This window comes from Mus musculus, chromosome X, assembly GCF_000001635.26.
Source record: "Mus musculus strain C57BL/6J chromosome X, GRCm38.p6 C57BL/6J".
Taxonomy (NCBI): domain Eukaryota; kingdom Metazoa; phylum Chordata; class Mammalia; order Rodentia; family Muridae; genus Mus; species Mus musculus.
In genome coordinates this window covers 88,571,365-88,579,727 of record NC_000086.7, presented here as the reverse complement: position 1 = coordinate 88,579,727, position 8,363 = coordinate 88,571,365, and the positions used below count along the sequence as shown (strand labels likewise).

At 40.1% G+C, this 8,363-nt stretch overlaps 1 pseudogene; it reads left to right on the top strand.

The window, feature by feature from the left end:
* On the top strand, positions 6,651-7,879 carry Gm8864 (predicted gene 8864; annotated as a pseudogene).

Genomic DNA, 8,363 nt, shown 5'->3' with positions numbered 1-8,363 from the left:
CTGGTTAGTTCATATTGTTGTTCCACCTATAGGGTTGCAGTTCCCTTTAGCTCCTTGGGTACTTTCTCTAGCTCCTCCATTGGGAGCCCTGTGATCCATCCATTAGCTGACTGTGAGCATCCACTTCTGTGTTTGCTAGGCCCCGGCATAGTCTCACAAGAGACAGCTACATCTGGGTCCTTTCAATAAAATCTTGCTAGTGTATGCAATGGTGTCAATGTTTGGATGCTGATTATGGGGTGGATCTCTGGATATGGCAGTCTCTACATGGTCCATCCTTTTATCTCAGCTCCAAACTTTGTCTCTGTAACTCCTTCCAAGAGTGTTTTGTTCCCACTTCTAAGGAGGGGCATAGTGTCCACACTTCAGTCTTCATTTTTCTTGAGTTTCATGTGTTTAGGAAATAGTATCTTATATCTTGGGTATCCTAGGTTTTGGGCTAATATCCACTTATCAGTGAGTACATATTGTGTGAGTTCCTTTGTGAATGTGTTACCTCACTGAGGATGATGCCCTCCAGGTCCATCCATTTGGCTAGGAATTTCATAAATTCATTTTTTTTAATAGCTGAGTAGTACTCCATTGTGTATATGTACCACATTTTCTGTATCCATTCCTCTGATGAGGGGCATCTGGGTTCTTTCCAGCTTCTGGCTATTATAAATAAGGCTGCTATGAACATAGTGGAGCATGTGTCCTTCTTACCAGTTGTGGCATCTTCTGGATATATGCCCAGGAGAGGTATTGCTGGATCCTCCGGTAGTACTATGTCCAATTTTCTGAGGAACCGCCAGACTGATTTCCAGAGTGGTTGTACAAGCCTGCAATCCCACCAACAATGGAGGAGTGTTCCTCTTTCTCCACATCCATGCCAGCATCTGCTGTCACCTGAATTTTTGATCTTAGCCATTCTGACTGGTGTGAGGTGGAATCTCAGGGTTGTTTTGATTTGAATTTCCCTGATGATTAAGGATGTTGAACATTTTTTCAGGTGCTTCTCTGCCATTCGGTATTCCTCAGGTGAGAATTCTTTGTTCAGTTCTGAGCCCCATTTTTTAATGGGGTTATTTGATTTTCTGAAGTCCACCTTCTTGAGTTCTTTATATATGTTGGGTATTTGTCCCCTATCTGATTTAGGATAGGTAAAGATCCTTTTCCAATCTGTTGGTGGTCTTTTTGTCTTATTGATGGTGTCTTTTGCCTTGCAGAAACTTTGGAGTTTCATTAGGTCCCATTTGTCAATTCTTGATTTTACAGCACAAGCCATTGCTGTTCTGTTCAGGAATTTTTCCCCTGTGCCCATATCTTCAAGGTTTTTCCCCACTTTCTCCTCTATAAGTTTCAGTGTCTCTGGTTTTATGTGAAGTTCCTTGATCCACTAAGATTTGACCTTAGTACAAGGAGATAAGTATGGATCGATTCGCATTCTTCTACAAGATAACAACCAGTTGTGCCAGCACCAATTGTTGAAAATGCTGTCTTTCTTCCACTGGATGGTTTTAGCTCCCTTGTCGAAGATCAAGTGACCATAGGTGTGTGGGTTCATTTCTGGGTCTTCAATTCCATCCCATTGGTCTACTTGTCTGTCTCTATACCAGTATCATGCAGTTTTTATCACTATTGCTCTGTAGTAAAGCTTTAGGTCAGGCATGGTGATTCCACCAGAGGTTCTTTTGTCCTTGAGAAGACTTTTTGCTATCCTAGGTTTTTTGTTATTCCAGATGAATTTGCAAATTGCTCCTTCTAATTCGTTGAAGAATTGAATTGGAATTTTGATGGGGATTGCATTGAATCTGTAGATTGCTTTTGGCAAGATAACCATTTTTACAATGTTGATCCTGCCAATCCATGAGCATGGGAGATCTAGATCTTTCCATCTTCTGAGATCTTCTTTAATTTCTTTCTTCTGAGACTTGAAGTTTTTATCATACAGATCTTTCACTTCCTTAGTTAGAGTCACGCCGAGATATTTTATATTATTTGTGACTATTGAGAAGGGTGTTGTTTCCCTAATTTCTTTCTCAGCCTGTTTATTCTTTGTGTAGAGAAAGGCCATTGACTTGTTTGAGTTTATTTTATATCCAGCTACTTCACCGAAGCTGTTTATCAGGTTTAGGAGTTCTCTGGTGGAATAAGGGACACTTGCATGTGAATCTGAGTTCCGCACTCTTTGCAAAAATAGTACCAATACAAACAAAGTAAGATGCACACTTACCAAACATAAATCATCAGGACATGAAATATGAAACCAAGTGAAAGGTCATTGGAATCCTTATGTATTGTCCTTAATCATTTACCTCCTGCTTAATATATACTTATTATATTCCGGGCATTTTCTAGATATGAATGTGTTGAAAAAAACATAGTTTGAAAAATCCATGTTCTCATTATTTATTCACTTGTCAATTGAAATTTTTTTATTAAATATTTTCTTCACTTGCATTTCAAATGCTATCCCCAAAGTCCCCTATAACCTCCCCCCACCCTGTTCCCTAACCCACCCTCCCCTGCATCCTGGCCTTGGATGCAAAAATTTTGTATCTAGACTGGACTTATACAAAATAAATATTCATGTCCTTTTGGGTCTGAGTTACCTCACTTAAGATGGATGATACTTTCTAGTTCCATCCATTTGCCTGCAAAAGTCAGGATGCCCTCTTTCTTAATAGCTGAGTAGTATTCCATTGTATAAATGAACTACATTTTCTGTATTCATTCTTCTGTCGTGGGACATCTAGGTTGTTTCCAGCTTCTGCCTATCACAAATAAGGCCACTATGAACATAGTGGAACAGGGGCCCCTGTGGCATGGTGGGGCATCTTTTGGGTATATTCCCAAGAGTGCTATTTCTGGGTCTTCAGGTTGATCTATTTCCAAATTTCTTAGGAACCTCCAGATTGATTTCCAGACTAGCTGTACCAGTTTGCAATCCCACCAGCAATGGAGGAGTGCTCCTCTTTCTCCACACCCTCTCCAACATGTGTTATAACCTAAGGTTTTAATCATAGCCATTCTAACTGGTGTAAGGGGAAATCTCAGGGTCGTTTTTATTTGCATTTTTCTGATCACTAAGGACGTTGAACATTTCTTTAGGTGTTTTTCAGCCATTCAAAATTCCTCAGTTGTGAATTGTTGGTTTAGTTCTACACCTCATTTTTTGATTGGGTCATTTGGGTTTTTTTGGTGATTAGCTACATGAGTTATTTATATATTTTGGATATTAGCCCTCTATCTGATGTGGGGTTAGTGAAGTTTTGTTTTTTTTTTTTTTTTTTTTCTAATCAGTAGGTTGCCGATTTGTCTTATTGACTATGTCCTTTCCCTTACAGAAGCTTTCTAGTTTTATGAGGTCCCATTCATCAATTCTTGATCTTAGAGCCCGAGCCATTAGAGTTCTGTTTAGGAAATTTCTGCCTGAGCCAATGAGTTCAAATTTCTTTCCCACTTTCTCTTCTATTAGATTCAGTGTACCTGGTTTTATGTTGAGGTCCTTGACCCACTTGGACTTGAGCTTTGACAAGGAGATAAATATGGGTCTGTTTTATTCTTCTATATAGAGACAACCAGTTAGACCAGAAACATTTATTGAAGATGCTTCCTTTTTTCCATTGTATAATTTTGGTGTCTTTGTTAATGATCAAGTGACCATAAGGGTGTTGTTTAATTTCTGCGTCTTCAGTTCTATTCCATTGATCAACATGGCTGTCTCTGTACCAATACCATGCAGTTTTTATCACTATTGCTCTGTTGTAAAGCTTGGGATGGTGATTCTTCCAGCTGTTCTTTTATTGTTAAGAATTGTTTTCACTATTCTGGGTATTTTACCTTTCCAGGTGAATTTGAGAATTGCTCTTTCCATATCTTTGAAGAGTTGTATTGGAATTTTGATGGGGATTGCATTGAATCTATATATTGCCTTTTGTAGGATGGACATTTTTACTATGTTAATTCTGCCAATACATGAGCATGGGAGATCTCTCTGTTTTCTGAGATCTTCTTTGATTTCTTTCTTCAGAGACTTGAAGTTATTGTCCTATAGGTCTTTCATTTCTTTGGTTAGTTACTCCAAGATATTTTATACTATTTGCGGTTATTGTGAAGGGAATTATTTCACTAATTTCTTTCTCAGCCTGTTTATCCTTTGTAAAAGGAAGGCTACTGATTTATTTGAGTTAATTTTATATCCAGCCACTTTGTTGAAGTTGTTTATCAGGTGGAGAAGTTTTCTGGTAGAATTTTGGGGTTGCTTATGTTTACTATCATATTGCCTGCAAATAGTGATACATTTGTTTCTTCTTTACCAATTTTTATGACTTTGATTTCTTTTTGTCGTCTTATTGTTCTAGCTAACACTTCGAATACTATACTGAATAGATATGGGGAGAGTGGGCACCCTTGTCTTGTCCCTGATTTCAGTGAGATTGCTTCAACTATGTCTCCATTTAATTTGATATTGGCTGTTGGATTGCAGTAAACTGCTTTTATTATGTTTATGTATGGGCCTTAAATTCCTGATCTCTCCAATACTTTTAGCATGAAGGGGTGTTATATTTTGTCAAATGCTTTTTCAGAATCTAAGGAAATGATCATGTGATTTTTTTTCTTTGAGTTAGTTTATATAGTGGATTATGTTAATGGATTTTTGTATATTAAACAAACCTTGCATCCTTGTGATGAAGCTTACTTTATTATGGTAACCGATGGTTTTTGCATGGTATGTACACACTAATAAGTGAATATTAGACAAAAAACAAAAGATAAAAGAAAAAAATATATAAAGAATGCACAAGATACAGTCCACAGAATTCAAAAGGCTCAATAAGCTGAAGTATCCAAGTGAGAATGCCTCAGTCCCACTTGGAAAAGAGAAAAAAGGAATTACAAGTAGGGAGGGAGGAAGGAATGGAGGGAGGGAGGGAGGGATGAATTTGGGAGCAAAAGTAGATGGGGGTGAATGGGTGTTAGAGAGGAACCTGATCTGTTATTGGATGAGGGAAAAGGATTGAAACCCTGATGTCCAGCAAAAAGAATGTAAACATGCAACTCAGGAAATAGGAGGTTGGGAGGACCCTAGGCCCCTCCCCCAAGACCTGAGAAGTGAGAGGCTCCGAAAACTCATAGGGAAGTACCTTTCTTGAAATGCCTGACTGTAGGGAGAGGGAACTTATAGAGCTCATCAAGTGAGAGATGGAGTTGCCATCCCACAGTCATACCTCTGACCCATAATTGTTTCTGTCTAAAAGAATAACAGGGATGAAAAGGAGCCCGAGGGGGGGAAAAAAACAAAAGGTCCAGCAACAGGCTCAAAATGGGATCCAGCTCAACGGGAAGTCCTAAGGCCTAACACTATTACTGAGTCTATGGAGCACTCACAAAATGGGACCTAGCATATCTGCTCCCCAAAAGACCCATTGAGCAGCTGATAGAGTCAGATGCAGATATTTGCCCCCAACCAATGGACAGAAGCAGCTGACCCCTGTTGTTAAAGGCTGAAAGAAGCTGAGGAGGAGGGAGATTCTGTAGGATGATCACCAGTATCAATTAATCTGGACATCCAAGATCTTTCAAACACTGGACCACCAAACAAACAGCATACACCAGCTGATATGAGGCTACTAACACACATACAGTAGAAGACTTCCAGATCTGTGCCCATTCAGAGATGAAGTACCTAACCCCCAAGAGACTGGAGGCCCCAGGTTGTTTTAGAGGTCAGGTGGGGTGGGGGGATGTCCAAGTGGAGATGGGGTGGGGTGGGGGAAATGTGTGTAATGTAGAGCAGTCAGAAGGTAGATGGAGAGGGGCAAAGAATGGAAAATGGAGTGGAAAAATTAAAATACAAATAAAATTAAAATTTAAAAATCAATATTCATATGAAATGTAAAGTACATCCCTGTGCTAATGTTCCAAATAAGATATTAAAAGTTAATGGAGTTGATCCATGGCTGAGGAGTAGAAAATGTACGAGTATGAAGGACATTAAGTTTTGTTCAGCAAACATGTAAATTCTCAGAAACATCAAGAACTAAGTGATGCAACAATACCCAAAGGCCAAAATAAAAGTGAAACAATTCATGGAGGAGACAAACAGAAAAAGATTAGCAGTATCTGGAAGCAGAGTTAGGACAGTACCTGAACAAATTACTGGGAAAACAGTATTTTCTTTGATAGCCATGGCTTTACCATAGGCAAGAAAGATGCTAAAACTAACACTTCACTACTGTACAAAAGGACAGATATATATATGAACTTACACTATCTTGTCAAAGGTGTATCATAGAACCCCAAAACTACTAGTTTCCTTTAGCTACTAATTTTTCTTAATAAACTTTTTGTGCAGAAAGAAAAACAAGTTTAATGGCATTACCTAAGGCCACTATTATGTCACAATGCCTCATTTGAAATTAGGCAGTAATATCATAAAAAGCCTGGAAAAGTTTTATAATTCTATAAGTATCATAGTCATAGATATGGTACCTCTGAAGTTATATAGCATAAAACATTGAAAGAATCCATTATGGCCCTGTAACAAATCAATAATTATTCCTCAACATATTTTTAATATTTATAATTTGTTTTTAGAAAACTGGTTATGGGCTTTCTGCTCCTCCCTGTTCCAGAGACAGCCGCATCTTCTTGTGCAGTGCCAGCCTCGTCCTGTATACAAAATGGTGAAGGTTGGTGTGAACGGATTTGGCCGTATTGGGCGCCTGGTCACCAGGGCTGCCTTCTGCTCTCCACATGACAAAGTGGAGGTTGCTGCCATCAACGACCCCTTCATTGACCTCAACTACATGGTCTACATGTTCCAGTATGACTCCACCCACGGCAAGTTCAACTGCACAGTCAAGGCCGAGAATGGGAAGCTTGTCATCAATGGGAAGCCCAACACCATCTTGCAGGAGCGAGACCCCGCTAACATCAAATGGGGTGATGCCAGTGCTGAGTATGTTGTGGAGTCTACTGGTATCTTCACCACCATGGAGAAGGCCGGGGCCCACTTGAAAGGTTGAGCCAAAAGGGTCATCATCTCCGCCCCTTCTGCCGATGCCCCCATGTTTGTGATGGGTGTGAACCACGAGAACTATGACAACTCACTCAAGATTGTCAGCAATGCATCCTGCACCACCAACTGCTTAGCACCCCTGGCCAAGGTCATCCATGACAACTTTGGCATCGTGGAAGGGCTCATGACCACAGTCCATGCCATCACTGCCACTCAGAAGACTGTGGATGGCCCCTCTGGAAAGCTGTGGAGTGATGGACGTGGGACTGCCCAGAACATTATCCCTGCATCCACTGGTGCTGCCAAGGCTGTGGGCAAGGTCATCCCAGAGCTGAACGGGAAGCTCACTGGCATGGCCTTTCGTGTTCCTACCCCCAATGTGTCCATCGGTGGATCTGACGTGCTGCCTGGGGAAACCTGCCAAGTATGATGACATCAAGAAGGTGGTGAAGCAGGCATCTGAGGGCCCACTGAAGGGCATCTTGAACTACACTGAGGACCAGGTTGTCTCCTGTGACTTCAACAGCAACTCCCACTCTTCCACCTTCGATGTCGGGGCTGGCATTGCTCTCAATGACAACTTTGCCAAGCTCATTTGCTGGTATGACAATGAATATGGCTGTAGCAACAGGGTGGTGGACCTCATGGCATACATGGCCTCCAAGGAGTAAGAAACCCTGGACCACCCACCCCAGCAAGGACACTGAAAGCAAGAGAGAGGCCCTTGGTTGCTGAGGAGTCCCTATCCCAACTCGGCCCCCAACACTGAGCATCTCCCTCACAATTTCCACCCCAGACCCCCATAACAGGAGGGGCCTAGGGAGCCCTCCCTACTCTCTCTCTTGAATACCATCAATAAAGTTCACTGCACCCCCCAAAAAAATCAGGTATGTATGCCAATTTATTATACTTATAAGAGTACATAGGAGGGAAAAATGACATGATATTATTTATAAAATAAACTTCTGTTTTAATCTTTAATGAAAAGTGGCTTTAGTATTTTGTTGATTACATAAAGGGGTGACATAATTAAGGGTGCATTTAAAAATGTTAAAGTGTATAATTTGAGAACAAATGGATTCTAATATCCTGTGCAAATTGGCATGTTTAACTTAGTTGGACAAATTAGTTTGAGGAATAATTTCCTTGAATGGATAGAAAGTTTGGGGAGCAAATATTATATATTGATATAATTTGAACATTATGAAATATGTATTCAAAGTAATTACAATGTCTGTATGAGTGTTCAAAAAGTAATCTATATACATTGGACAAGCTACAAAAGTAATATGAACTATTTCTCCCATATCAGACACAAATATACTTTAAAAGCTATGACAATGAAACAAGTAAATAT